Raw genomic sequence first — 15,417 nt, forward strand, 5'->3', positions numbered from 1 at the left:
GCTGTCCTAGTTCTCCTTTGGTGGCTAATCCCGGGAACTGTGACACAGTGATGAGCAAAAAGAAGTGCCCAGAATTTAAAATCAGCATGGTCCCAAAGCTCATGATTTGAGCTTCAGCCCGTCAAAATGAAAGGTAAAAGTGACCCTCTGTGGAAACTATAGGTTCTGTCATCAAATGAGTGGTCTGAAATCTTACAGAACTTCCCAAACTTCCCAAAGAAATCCTCACATATAAGTTTAAGCATTAAAATATCCCAGCTTTGGGGCAGCTAGGCAAGCGCAGCAGATAAAGCACCGGCCCTGGATTCCGGAGGACCTGAGTTCAAATATGACCTCAGACACTTGACACTAGCTGTGTGACCCTGGGCAAGTCACTTAACCCTAACTGCCCTGCAAAAACAAAAACAAAAACAAAATCAAACAAACAAATAAAATATCCACTTCTGGGATTAATATTGTGAAGTGACAGGTAGTGATACTCTCCATTTACCCATTTCTTTTACCCACCTTCCTTACGGCTGCTCCCTATTTCTTCAACATCTTCCTTCAAGCACCTTTCCCCTACCCCCTACAGAAAATAGTGCTCTCTTTTCCCAGCCCTTAGGAAAGGTAACCTTCTTTTGTATAGATTACTTTGAATGAAAGTTTTTCTTTTATTCATTCAGTGATAGCATCTCCTCAGAGAAGAGCAGGACAATTTAGTCTTAGAGAATTGCCTGGGGGAAGGTTAAATGACTTTACCAGGGTCATACAACCAGGCTACTTCAGAGGCAAAACCAGAACCCAGGTCTTCCTGTCCCTGAAGCAGGACCTTTAAGCAATATGCCACACTGCTTTTCAAATTCAAGTTTACTGAGATATTAACAAAAAAAAAAAAAAGAATTTCACATTAATCCATTTTCCACAATTCCTACACCACCCAAATGGCCAAAATGTTGTAGCCTCTGCTTCAAGGGAATTATACAGCAAATAGTGTTTCAGAAGAAATATATAGATTTTGCCAGGTGGCCCAGATAAATTGAAAACAATGTCATTTTGATTTAAAGGAAAATCACTCTCACAAAACTACTTCCAGAAGAGCTTTAAATAAAAGAAAACTATTAACACATAAGGAACATGTTACACAATCTTAGATGACAGTAGTTTCTTAATGTGGTTAATTTCTTGTGAAAATGCAGTACTCCGGATGACAATGAATTAAATTGCCATTCATTATTATAATAAAAAGTAAGCTTTATTTAGGAAACTTGAAATAGATCCATGTCTTGAATTTTTGCCAGATTTCAAGTTTGATTTTTTTATTTTATGTAGGAAGCAATTAAAATCCGGTGTCTCACTGTTGGTAGAGCTATGAATTGGTTCAATTATTCTGGAAAGCAATATGAAATCATGAAAACAAAGTGACTATTTTTCTGACCCAGAGACCCTACTGTTTGGCATTTACTCCAAGGAGGGCAAAGATAAAAGAAAGGTATTCTGTACAGTTTCAGAATAAGACTCAGGCCGGTCTTATTTTGTGTTGTTTCTAAAGAGATTCCCAACACTGTTGTGGTCTAAAGGCCAACTAGGCCAACTATGGGAAAAACCTATCCCTATGGAAAAGAATGCTGTCCCTAGGCAGAATAATGAGAGCATCTTCTCAAGGCCCACTTGTCCCACTTGTAGGATTTGTTCTTAGAATGTTTCCATTAGAACCTGGATCACTCTATTTCTATAACCTTTGTATTTTACTCTCCCAGCCCCCTGCATAACACCAAGTGCCCCGCCCCTTGATCTTTCAATTTTGTTCCACCTCCAATTTCTTATTTGTCTTCTGAAGCTAGTTATAAACCTATAAATTAGTTATTTATATGCTACTTAAAGCGAAACGTGTTTATAAGAATTGCTTGAATGTTCATGGCCCAATTCTCCCCTTGTGTATACAAAAAATGAAATACCTTGAACTAAATCAGGAAAATGTATATGGTACTAAACTGATTCTATTACACACCAAAATATTTACAATAGCATTTTTTCTACTAGCAGAAAACTGGAAAAAGGCAAATGCCTATTAATTGCAGAATGGTTAAACAAATTGTGAGACACAAAAGTGGTGAAACTATTACTGTGCTATAAGAAACAATGAACATACATACAAGAGAGCATGGAGGGGCAGCTAGGTGGCGCAGTGGATAAAGCACTGGCCCTGGATTCAGGAGGACCTGAGTTCAAATGCAGCCTCAGACATTTGACACTTATTAGCTGTGTGACCCTGGGCAAGTCACTTAACCCTCATTGCCCTGCAAAAAAAAAAAAAGAGAGCATGGAAAAACTTCTATGAATTGATGTAAATCAAAATCAGTAGAGCCAAGAAAACAAAATACATAACTACAAAAATGTCAGTGGAAAAATTACTTGAAAATGATCACTGACAATGAATTTGAAAATTTGCAAATGGAAACTTAATGTTTTAAAAGTATACAGAACAAGTCTGACCAGCCTGACCCTTCCACCTGTGCTGCTCCAGACCCCACAGCTAATCCTCTACAGATGGTGGGGCCTCTGGGTGTGGAACATTACATATAGTGTCTTATCTGTGATACATTGATCAGTTTTACTGATTCATTTTTCCTTCTTTCTCTCTTTTTTAAAGGAAGGCTTTACAGGAAAAGATAGGAAAAGGATACAGGAAAGAAAAATACAATCTATTTTTCAAAAACACAAATTGTGGTATATGACAGTAATGGAATATTATTGCACCTTGAAAAACAAATATGGAGGCTACAGGAAAGCATGGGAAGATTTCTATGAATTGATGGATGCTAAAAGGAAATGATAGGAAAATAAATAAAATCCCATTTTATGGGCTCACATTCGCCTTTTTCTCTTGCACAAAATGCTGAGAAGAGCTTTGAAACTTTCTGTGACTCATTTTATGTGGGCACCAATAGAACTAGAATTTAACAAAAATGCCTTATTTGAAAAGCAAGGGGGGAAAAAAAAGCTTTCAAGAACCCGGGACACATCACAATATTTGTTCTGTACATTTTTTTTTTTTAGTGAGGCAATTGGGGTTAAGTGACTTGCCCAGGGTCACACAGCTAGTAAGTGTTAAGTGTCTGAGGCCAGATTTGAACTCAGGTACTCCTGACTCCAGGGCCGGTGCTGTATACACTGCGCCACCTAGCTGCCCCTGTACATATTTTAAAAATAAATTTGCTTCAACCCTTCCTAGGGCATCAACCCCAACAGAGGCAGTTCCTGCTTACAAGGATATCCATGTTTCCAAGAAGAAAATGATTTTCTCATTTTTATCATCAATACCTTGTACTCTGCCAGAGAAATCTGTTATGAAATACTCATTACCAATCTGACAATAAAAACAGATTTTAAAGTTTTGTTTCACACTTCAAGTCTTCTTTCTACTACTGCTTTCCACATCACTGACTCTGTACAGTCCTGGATACTGAGTACCTGGCTTTTGTTTTCCTTTCTGTCATTTTTATGTCAGTTTACTACAGAATTCCTGATACGGGCCCATCTCTCATCAAAGTCTCTCAAGCACAACATTCCTGACTTACAAAGTATCATATTAGCAAAACTTTGCCAAATAAGATGGCTGTGCTTTCCATCTGTGGAAAACATAGAGAGTTGGAGGAGGCTCTGAGTTCATATTCTGCCTTTGTCACAGTACCTGAATAACTTTGGACAAATCACAACCTTCATAAGCCTCAGTTTTACTTATCTGTAAAGTAGGGGAGGTTCAACAAGACGGCCACTCAGGTCCCTTACAACCCAGGATCTATCTTTTGATATGCCTGGAATACCTTCAAAGTTCCCCACCCCCCCAACTCTGCTGGATAAAATTTTACTTCAAGATGAAGGCTCAAATACCTACCCCTCCAAGAAATTTTCTTTGAATCACACCTAACCCCTTAGTCAGAAATTACCCTTCCTGGGGGCAGCTAGGTGGTGCAGTGGATAAAAGCACCGGCCCTGGATTCAGGAGGACCTGAGTTCAAATGCAGCCTCAGACACTTGACACTTAACTAGCTATGTGACCCTGGGCAAGTCACTTAACCCTCATTGCCCTGCAAAACAAACAAAACAGAAATGACCCTTCCTCTGACCTCCTATGGTACTTTATACTTCTCATGGAATGTCTATGTTTGTATTTTTAGTTATTTGTGTATGTGTGGTAATTCTCTTACTATACTGGAAGATCCATCAAGGGCAGGGAGGATGTTTTATTTATCTTTGCACATCACCCAGCCTCCACCCCCCCAGTCCTTCCCCAGCATCGAATACACAGAAGTCTGCATACACAAGGTATTTAACAGACATTCATTGTATTTAATTGAAATAACTGTCAAGATTTTCCTGTTTTCTAACCTCCAAAAAACCGGACCATTTTTTCACTTTTGACTAAGTCAGAGTTACTTTTGGTTTATGATAATTATACTGGGTTAACACTCACATACCTTCTGAATGTATATAGGACATTGTCACAATCTCACAAGGGGACAAAATATTAAGAGACAGGTAATTTCTGTTGGAGAATGTCAAGATTCAACACAAACTACCACCACCCTCTACTGTGGGAAATGCTCACTTTAAAGAAACACTGCACATGCATTCACCCAATATTTATGTTTGCAGTCCAGAAAGTTGGAACCTTTTTTATTCATTTGAATTATCTTCCTTATCCCCTTGTACTTTCTCCTTAAAAATTAATTTACTGGGGCAGCTAGGTGGCGCAGTGGATAGAGCACCGGCCCTGGAGTCAGGAGTACCTGAGTTCTAATCCAGCCTCAGACACTTAACACTAGCTGTGTGACCCTGGGCAAGTTACTTAACCCCAATTGCCTCACTAAAAAAAAATAAATAAATAATGATAATAATTTACCAAGTCTCAATTCTATCAAACAAGCTTTCAGCCGTCCTACTACCCAATTTTTGTAGCTTATTCTTTCATTACCATTTAGGCTGACACATTACTGGGATACCTATCTTGATTTGCATTCTGATATCACAGAGCCTTAGCTATTAAGAAGACAATCAGAAGAGGAAAGCTTCTGGTAATGGTAATGGTGAAAGACCGGTTTGTTGCTTACAAGGCAATGGGAGGTAACTTTGTGGCTGGGTTTGGAGTAAGGAAGTCTTGAGTTCAAACCAGGTCTCAGACATTTAGTTACTGTGTGACACTAGGCAAATAAGTCACTTAAGTTCTGTATGTCTCGGTTTTCTTAACTATAGAATGAGGATAACAATAGTACCTACCTCACAGGGTTGATGTGAAGATCAAATGAGATAATATTTGTAAAGTGTTTAGCATAGTTGGTACATAGTAGGTGCTTAATAAATGCTTGCACCCTCTCTTCTCCCCTCTTTATAATACTATGCTATAATGTAGCATAGTAAAAAGAACATTGGACTTGGAGTCAGAAATTCCCATCCTAGTTCTTCCACTGATTAGCTTTGCAAATGTAAGCCCCATTTTAAAATGAGAATAATCGGGATCCAATAAACATTTATTAAGTGCCTACTCCTATGTGCAAGGCACTGTGCTAAGCACTGGGTATATAATCAATAATAATAATAAAAAAAAGACAATCCCTTCTCTCAAGGAGTTTACAATTTAAAAGGGAGGGCAAGCACACAAAAGGAGACAGGGAAGCAGGGAAGAGGAAAGGGATGGTACACCAAGCAGCACCAGGCACAACAGGGGCTTCTTGTTTTGTGTAGTGGGAAGTGGAAAGTCCAGTTTCTGCCATTAGGAGTTTGGTACTCTGCCTTCTAGCATTCCAATCAGAGTTAAGAATATTTACACTGTGTACTTTACAAAGTTGTATTAAAGTGTTTTGAAAACCCTACACCCTAAAAGCATTAAAAGTAATAATAATGCTAAGAACAACAATGAAGGGGATGGTCAAATGATAACCAGTTAAAGCAACTGGTAATGATGAGAGGCTTGTTCCTCTGATTTAGAAAGGCTAAATTTCCTTTCTTTTTTTTTTCCCAGAACAGCAAAAGCTCAATTAGCCAAAATGGGATCTAAATGCATAAGCCTAGAAAAAAACCAAAGAATAAAAGAGAAAAGATCTGTTAAAGCCACAAATATAAGTATCATTGAATATTTATTTCTTGTTGTTCAGTCTTTGTGACCCCATTTTGGTTTTCTTGGCTGGAATGGTTTGACAATTCCTTCTCCAGCTCATTTTACAGATGAGGGAGGAAAACAGGGTTAAGTGACCTGCCCAGGGTCACATAGCTAGTAAGTGTTTGAGACTGGATTTAAACTCAGGAAGATGAGTCTTCCTTATTGTAAGCCTAGTGCTCTATTCCCTGTAACACTTACCTACCCCATATTGCTTCTAGTCACAGAAAGTTAGAGCAAAAAGGGGTTTAAAGTCACCATTTAGTCTACAGCTAGGTCCCAATTAATGTGAACAATGAATCCTCTGAAGTGGTCCCATGGATTTGACTTTGCACAATTTTAAAATATGGTCATTGGAATTACAGTCCAATGGAAAGAATTTAAATAATGCAAACACTTCTAGGGATTTGTTATTCTGATTGGGACCTAGCAGTCATGTCCTCATTCTGCAGAGGGGGCTCAAAGCAATGAAGTAATTTGCTTCCATTCATACAATTAATAAGTGACTAAGGCCTGATGATATCTACCAGTAACTGGAAATTTGGAAATCTCATTCACTCATATTGCCTGCTCTATGCTGATGATTCCCAAAGCTGAACTTGCCCCAAACTCTCTGTCAACATCTCCAGTCATCTATTGAACATTTCTACTTGAATGTTTTACTATCATGGTAAATCCAGTGGCTGAAACCAAACTTATCATCCCCCCCATACTGGTTCCATATTTATATTAAAAGTTATATTCTATTCACTCTACATATCTATCATGTGCATATGTCTTCTTCCACCATTAGAATGTAAGCTTCTTGAGTATAGGAACTATTTTTGCTTTTTCTTTGAATCAGCACTCCGTCTGGAAAATAGTAAACACTTAATAATAAATGCATGTAGATTGACTGATGGGTTAAATACTGACACCCTGGGGGTAGCTAGGTGGCGCAGTGGATAAAGCACTGGCCCTGAATTCAGGAGTACCTGAGTTCAAATCCGGCCTCAGACACTTGACACTTACTAGTTGTGTGACCTTGGGCAAGTCACTTAACCCCCATTGCCCAGCCAAAAAAAAAAAAAATAGTGACACCCTTCTCCCAGTCACCCAGACCCAAAATCTCAGTCATCTTTGATTCTTTCCTTTTTCTTTAGCCCTCCCATGTAAATGTTACCAAATCCCATGGATGCTTTCTTTGTAAAGTGTTTTATAACTGTTCTTTTTATACCTACCTACCTTTCTATTTCTGATGCTGTTGCCTAAATGTAGGTTCTTCTCATCTCTTACCTAGAAAACTACAATAGCCTCCTATAGATCTTCCTGATTTTTAGTCTCTTTTCATCTGCCAGACTAATCTTCCTTTAAAAAACAACCCCAAAACCCTCCAAACACACACACACACAACAAACACATAACCCCTTTGTTCAAGAAGCTAATGGATAGAGTGCTAGACTTGGATTCACAAAGGCCTGAATTCAATCCTTCCTTGTCACAGATACTAGCTATGTGATCCTGGGTAGGTCACTTAACCTCTATCAGATTCAAATAATGGAGATAAGAGCACCTATTCAACAGAATTGTTGCAAAGATCAAATGAGATACTTTATGTAAAGCACTTGTCCAAGTGTTTTCGATAGTCATATGTAAATGTTAAGTATTATTATCATGTCACTTACATGTTCAAAAACGTCCAGGTAGGGGCAGCTAGGTGGCACAGTGGATAGAGCACCAGCCCTGGAGTCAGGAGGACCTGGGTTCAAATTCTGCCTCAGACACGTAACACTTACTAGCTGTGTGACCTTAGGCAAGTCACTTAACCCCAATTGCCTCACTAAAAAAACAAACAAACCAACAAAAAAAAAGTCCAAGTCCCCCCCACTACCAAAAAGATGAAGTCTGAACCTTAGTCTGACATTCAAGGCAGCTAGGTGGCAAAGTGGATAGAATGCTGGGCCTGGAGTAAAGAAAGTCTGAGTTCAAATCCTGCCTTAGACACACTCTAACTATGTGACTATGGATAAGTCACTTAACATCTTGCTGCCTCAGTATCCTCAGGTGTAAAATGAGGATAATAATAGTACTTACCTAGAAAGGTTGTGAGAATCAAATGCAATGTTTATAAAGTGCTTATACACAATGTCTGGCACACAGTAGGTACTTAATAAATGCTTGTTTCCTTCCTTCAAGGCCCTCTACAATCTGACCTCAGTCTACCTTTCATGATTATTCCCTACTAATTCTGTATAACAATCCATTATGTTTGAGAAACTGAATTTTTTACTGGCACCTTAAAAGTGCCTTTGACTTTTCTGCTTTCAGAAGAAATATTCTGCTTTTGCTCAGACAATCACCCTCATCTGGGAGGTCCCGGGTCCTCTTCTTAACCTGGCCATTTCCTATCTGTTACTCAGTGCCTGGATCTTCTTTCCATAAAGCCTTGCAAGATTACTTGAGCCCAGAAGATATCTCTCTTTTCTCCTCTCATAACACTTGCTATCTCTACAACTGATTTAGCAAACATATCAGTTGACTCTGTGTTCTATTTTCTTTTTTTCTCCAACTAGATTATAAGCTTCTTCAAGGCAGGAGCAATTGCTCTGCATTATTCTCAACATCCAGCACAGCATTTTGAACAGGCTATATTTTAAGTAAATATTTACTGATTTAATAATTGTTTCATGGTTTGCAGAAATGTACTTACAATTTGAAAAGGGGGTGGGTGAGCTAGTCACATAGAGAGAATAAAGGATAACTGTTGAACAATATTTGCTGGTCCCATGATTGTTAAAAGGCCTAGAGGAAGACTTTCAGTTCATACCTCATAGAAGTGCCAAGAAAAATAAGGAGTGGGTAAATGGAGAAGAGAAATGGTATTACAAGGCTGGAAACCAACAAATATTGTCTTAATTTTCAAAACAGACAAGATAATGCATAACTCTGGGCAAGTCACTTAACCCTCATTGCCTAGCAGAAAAAAAAAGACATGATAATGAAATCTACAAACTAGAGACCATTATTTCTTGGAAAATTCTGGAATATACTATCAAAGAGATTATTAGTGAAAATACCTATTAGAGGAAATAGAGATCCCAAAAAACCAGCATGGTTTTATAAACAGGTCTTTCCAATGCCAAAATTTCCTTTTTTGATGAGTGTGGGACTTGAAGTCAGTAGAGCTGAGTTCAAATACTGCCCCAGAAATATACTAGCTAGGGGGCAGCTAGATAGTGCAATGGATAAAGCACCAGCCCTGGATTCAGGAGACCCTGAGTTCAAATCTGGCCTCAGACACTTGACACTTACTAGCTGTGTGACCCTGGACAAGTCACTTAACCCTCATTGCCCCGCAAAAAAATAAAAAAAGAAAGAAAAAGAAATATACTAGCTGTGACTCTGGGAAAGTTACTTCATCTGTTAAATGAGAATAATAATACTGCCTACCTCCCAGGGTTGTTATAAGGATAAAACAAGATGATATTTGTAAAGTGCTCTGCAAATCTTAAAGCATTTATGAAAATGCTATCTATTATTTTATAAAGTTTACCTAGATTTTTACAAAACATTTCATCTAGTCTCTCATTCTGCTCTTATGGAGAATATTGGAGAGTTGTCAGATAGACAATATTACAATTAGGTCAATTCAGAACTGGTTGACTGGCCAGCCCCAGGAGTTGGTTGGTTGAACTTAATGGTTCAATGTCAACTTACAAAGAACATTCCTGTAGAGTTTCTGGGCTATCTGTGCTCATATTTTTATTAATGATTTAAATAAAGATATTTATCCTTATCAAATATGCAAGTAACACAAAACCGGGAGGAGGCATTAATACATCAAATGGCAAAGACAAGATCCCTCAAAATCCCTGACAGTATGGAAGAGTTGGATATACCAAGATGAAAATGAATAGAAATAAACATAAAGACTTATATTTGAGTTCAAGATGTCAACTTCACAAATAAAATATGAGGAAGGTATGATTAGACAGCAATTTGTCTGAAACAAATTAAAGGGTTTTAGTAGACTATAAGCTCCCTGAGTCAACAGTGTGATACAGTACCAGTGAAAAGAAGTCTTGGGTTAAGTTAAGCTAATGAAACTTGAATTGTATTAAGCAAGGAAGAACTTCCATGAATAAGGAAGTGATATGATAGGCCTCTCGATTCTGTACTGGTCAGATGACACCCAGAGTATTGTGCTGACCAGTTCTTGTCAAGGATTTGCATTTTTTTAGTGAGGCAATTGGGGTTAAGTGACTTGCCCAGGGTCACACAGCTAGTAAGTGTTAAGTGCCTGAGACCGGATTTGAACTCAGGTCCTCCTGACTCCAGGGCCAGTGCTCTATCCACTGCGCCACCTAGCTGACCCCTGACCAGTTCTTAATACCACTTTATAGAAAGGATACTGATATATGCTCCTGTCTCTTGGCTCTAGGTTTTTTTATCTGGAGATCTCCATACCTATAACACTCCCCTCCCCCCCCCCAACCTCCTTTAAATCCCAACCAAAAATCCATCTTTTACCGGAAGTTTTCCCTAAGCCCCCATAATTCCAGTACTTTCCCTCTTTAACTATTTGCTATTTATCCTGGATATAGCTTGCTTTGTATATACTTTTTTGCATGTGGTCTTTACCATTAGATGGTAAAGTACTGGAGGGCAGGCATTGTCCCACCTCTTAGCATTACACCTGGCACAAAGAAGGTGCTTAGTAAATGTGTATTGATTGGTTGAGAAAGGGAAACAGAATATAAAAGGTCTCAGACCCACACTAAGCACTAGTTAATGAAACTTGAGATGTTTAACTAAAAGATTCTGGGGACACCATAACCACCCTTCAAATACTTGAAAGACTCTCATATGGGGAGATTGGAGTTTTCTGTTTTGCCCCCAAAAGGCAAAACCAGGAGCTAGGGGTGACAGTTACAAAGAAGCAAATTTAGGATTGATTTACAATAGAACATCTTAATGATTAAAGCTGCCCTAAAGTAAAGTGAGCCTGGACCTCCCGGGAGGATTAAACAAAAGCTAGAAGACCTGTGGTCAAGTGTGTCATTAACAGGTATTCTTTTTAGTTTGTGGGTTGGAGTAAATGGCCACTAGGGTCTGAAATTTAGTGATTCTGATTGTTTTCGGCACAGCTGAAGGGACAACTGGGACACTGTCAACTCATGGATCCAGCACCATATAAGCATTAGATGCTAGCTAGGTAAGCTAGGTAGCACAGTGGATAGAGTCCCAGCCCTATTCAGGATCCTGTGGGACCCTGGGCAAGTCACAAGCCTGTTGGTCTCAATTTCCTCATCTCTAAAATGAGCTAGAGAAGGAAAGGGCAAACTGCTCTAGTTTCTTTGCCAAGAAAACCCCAAAGAGGGGTCGTGAAGGGTCAAACATGACTGAAAACACTGAGTAACAGAAGTCCAACTCCAGACCTAAAAATCTCACTCTCCAAAGAGGCAGTTCATCCCCCACCCAGGTCTGTTCATCCCGATCTTGTCCCGGTCAAAATGTAAACATAAAAGGAAAATTCTCAGCCTGGGTAAAATGTTCAAAGAGGCTCCCTGGGCTCTCACAAAAGCAAATCACTCAACTCACCTTCATTTACTGATGTTAATTCTCCATTTTACTTCAGTATATTTTTATAATGATTTCATAAACCATCAATCAAATCTTGGAAGATCTGACATTTCCCCTTGTAGAAAAACTCTAACAAAGGTAACTTTCTTCAGGGAAGAGAAAAACTTGTATTAAGGTCATAAAACAGCCAATAGGTTTAATCTGCCTTTGATCCACTGTCACCCTGCAAGTTAATCATCCAATGAACATGATTTCATCAGATAATTGGAGTAGTCAAAATCGGGGAACTGAGTATTATCAAATTATCATTTTAGGTATTCTAAAAGCAAACATTTTAGCTCGAAAAAGCTTGCCATCCACCTACCCTCAGTAAGAAAATTATCACTAAGGTGAAAAAAAAACAAACAACCTTGACATAATTCAACTACAACTGCAAAATGAAAAAAAAAAAAGTTCACAGTGCTTTCCTTGATAATCCAACTAGGGTCACGTATATTCTCCCCCGTGTTATCAGAGCTGGAAATTACACCACCAGGGTCTCCCTTTGACCTTGGGAACCCAGTTCACCAAGAATTACTGCAAGGTTTTCTGTTTCATTTATTATTAGTCCATAGTATCTGCATTGCTGTAATATTTGTTAGGAATATCATCAGTATGAGTTTGCAGCAATCTATAGTAAAAATGGCCCCCACCCCCATAAAGGGGGGGGGGGACAGACAAGAACTGGAATACAAAGTGAATGGTATTTATAGGATAAATTTAAAATACAAGAACTACACTCAAGTATATCTAGAATTTAAACAGTTCTAATTGGAGGTGGGGGATGTTATTGGGGAAGAGTATTTGTTTAAAGTTCCATTCTTTACCTGATATGACATATGATTTTTAAAAATACAATGCTCCATTTTAAAATGGAAGTCATAGCTGAGGTGAGAATGAGAGGGGACCCCATATAGGGCTTTACCCCAAAAGGGGGAAAACAACCCGACTGCCACTGGGTTTCACACAAATCTCATGCCATTCCTATCTATTATGTAATGCTGGGCTACAGTCCTAAGTCTCTATGTTTAAGCTCCTACATAGGAGATTTACCACAGCTGGTACCATAAAATCCGTGTCTGATCACAACTTCCGAAAACAAGCAAATGCCTTGTAAAGGTGCAAATATATAAAGTAAATGGGATTTCAGAAATTGCTGTGTTCATGACTTTGCTTTCCCATTATTCCCCCAGCTGACCCCTGACCTCCCCTTTTCCTCCTCTCTTCCCTATTCCCCCTCCCTTCAGCCTCCCCGGTGACACAATCTGCAGGCAGACTACTTGCTCGATGCAGGGAAAGCACGTCTTGACTGCAATGCAAACCCTGTCCCGATATGAACTGGGTAAGGCAGACATGTCCCCAGCAAAGTGTGAATGAAAACTGAAGGCTGAGGGGTAGGAAGAAGAGATGGGCAAGACAGGGGCAGCCTAGGTACAGAAGAAACGAATTCACAACTTCTCTTCTCCCTTAAGGGAGCCGAGATGGGTTTTGCTCTAACAGGCAAGGATGCTCTTTCTGTCGGTTACTCTCTTCTTGCCAATTACATCAGTGCTTTTCTCATCCAGCCGCAATTCCCAGCCACACTGAAGCGAGCTGGGTGCATTAGGTAGCGTGGGGGAAATGAGACTAGACGAATGCAGGAGTGTCTGCCAAGCGGCTGGAATTCCCAGTCACCCGGGCAAAAACGGGGGAGGGGGTTTTAGGGGGATGAGGAGGACAGGGGGGAAAACCATGACACACGATCTCCCACCGAGCCCGCTCCGCCGCCCCCACCCAGCCAGAAGAGAGGGCTAGGGAAGGAATCTCGGCTGGATGAGGAAGGACACACGCCCCCGCCAGGAACCCAAACCCCTGTGTCAGTCCAATGAGGAGGGGGAGGGGAGGATAGGCATTCGGGCAGTGGAGGAACTGAGACCCCTTAATCTGTCTAGTAGGGACAGGCTGCAGGTTGCAGAAGCCAACCTTCCTAGCCTGCGGCCCCTCCGCCCACCCCAGAGTCCTCCGATCCCCGGACACACACAATGCAAACCCGGAGTCCCCCGAAGCGTGAAGAGTCGACAGTAAGGGACCGTCGGGGCTTCACCCTGATTTCCCCCGGCCCCCATTCCCCAGAGAGAGAGAGAGAGAGGCACCCACCTGCAGGGAAAGCAGAGCCGCCCAGATCTGACCCGAGTCCGGTAGCAGGAGGAAGCAGCAGAAGCCGGAGAGGTTACAGCCGGGCTGGACGGGGAGCCGCCTGCACCCAAGTCTCGATCACCCCAGACAGCAGCAGCCGCGGCTCCTGCGCCTTCAGTGGTCGGCCAAGCCGCAGCCCCTCCTCTCCCGCAGGCGGGGCAGGAATTTCAGGGCGGGCTCTGCGTCCCCGCCCCCTGGCTCCCCGGGGCGGAGGAGATGCCCCGGGGCGGTGAGGCTGGAGAGGCTGGAGGATGCTTTTGGCTGCCTGCCCTAGTCTGCTGTCGGCCCGGCCGCAGTCCCCGCCAGGTCCCGCGTGCCCCTCCCTGCAGCGAAAGAGGCACGGGAGCTACGGGCTGGGCGGCGCCAAGACCCGGACGCACGGAGCTTCCAGAGCCCCGGAGCGGGATTTACTTCCTGGGCTTGCGCCCAAGTGGGCACCCTTGGGAGCCCGGAGACTCTGGAAATCACCTGCCCCGGAGACTCTCTCCGGGCTTCACCAGGCCTGTCATACGGGCCTGGGCAGCGTTAAAGGGGTCTTTGCGCTAAATCAAACGGTGCGGCTGGCCCCGGCACCAGCCACGGCGTTATGGCCCAGAATTTCTCCGGCCCGCAGGATCCGGGAAGCACCAGCAGAGTGTGCGAGCTGATTCAAAGCGAAACAGAAACCCTTTAGCCTGAGCCTGGGGCTCCGGCCAAAACCCAGCCCTCCGGGGTGCCCTACAAAAGGCGGACTGGCGGAGTTGGACAACTCAAAACCTGCGCTTTCTCCCTAGCCCGAGGACTCTGGATCAGTAAGGCAAAACTCCCCAGGCCAAAGCAAACCGTGCAGTCCTGCAGGGGGATCCGAGTTGGAAGCTAGTCCGCCCTGGATGATTTGGGTCTCTACCCACCTCAGTTTTCTCCCAAATCTCCCACATATAAATTGTGCCTATCCTCTTAGAGCCTTGGACATTCATTCCTCATTTAGGAAACTTCATGTCATACACCAGTGTGAGTCTCTCAGACATTTCCACTGGAAATTGATTGTACAGGAAAAAGCATTCCAAGACTCCATTTAGCCACTAAAGAGTTTTTCTTAAAGGGCAAGTCCTATCAGGTCACACCCCTACTCAATAAACTCCAGTGGCTCCCTATTACCATCAGGAGCAAATACAAAATGCTCTCTTTGGCTTTCAAAGCCCTTCATAACCTATCTTCCTCCTTCCTTTCCAGTCTTCTTACATTTTACCCCCCTCCTAATACTTTTTGATCCAGTGACATTGGCCTGCAGTCAGGGTTTTTTTGTTGTTTGTTTGGTTTTTTTGGTGAGGCAGTTGGGGTTAAGTGACTTGCCTAGGGTCACACAGCTAGTAAGTGTTAAGTGTCTGAGGTTGGATTTGAACTCAGGCCCTCCTGATTCAGGGCCAATGAATGCTTTATCCACTGAGCCAACCTAGCTGCCCCCTGCAGTCAGTTTTAAATACAAGATACTCCATCTCTTGGCTCCAAGCATTTTCCCTGGCTGT

The 15,417-nt window shown here is 41.6% G+C and overlaps 1 protein-coding gene across 8 annotated transcripts in view; it reads right to left on the bottom strand.

The window, feature by feature from the left end:
• Positions 1-14,242, bottom strand: part of OSBPL6 (oxysterol binding protein like 6) — a 273,481-nt gene extending 259,239 nt beyond the window's left edge. For 7 of the 8 annotated variants that reach the window (XM_043992203.1, XM_043992206.1, XM_043992205.1 and 4 more), the window contains exon 1: positions 13,874-14,241. The gene's annotated coding sequence lies outside the window, so the exon portion shown is untranslated. Of the gene's footprint in view, positions 1-13,873 lie in introns of all 8 variants that reach the window. The other variant, XM_043992204.1, reaches the window with a different exon arrangement.
• Between the last annotated feature and the right edge of the window lie 1,175 nt (positions 14,243-15,417).

The sequence above is a fragment of the Dromiciops gliroides genome, chromosome 3, assembly GCF_019393635.1.
Source record: "Dromiciops gliroides isolate mDroGli1 chromosome 3, mDroGli1.pri, whole genome shotgun sequence".
Taxonomy (NCBI): Eukaryota; Metazoa; Chordata; class Mammalia; order Microbiotheria; family Microbiotheriidae; genus Dromiciops; species Dromiciops gliroides.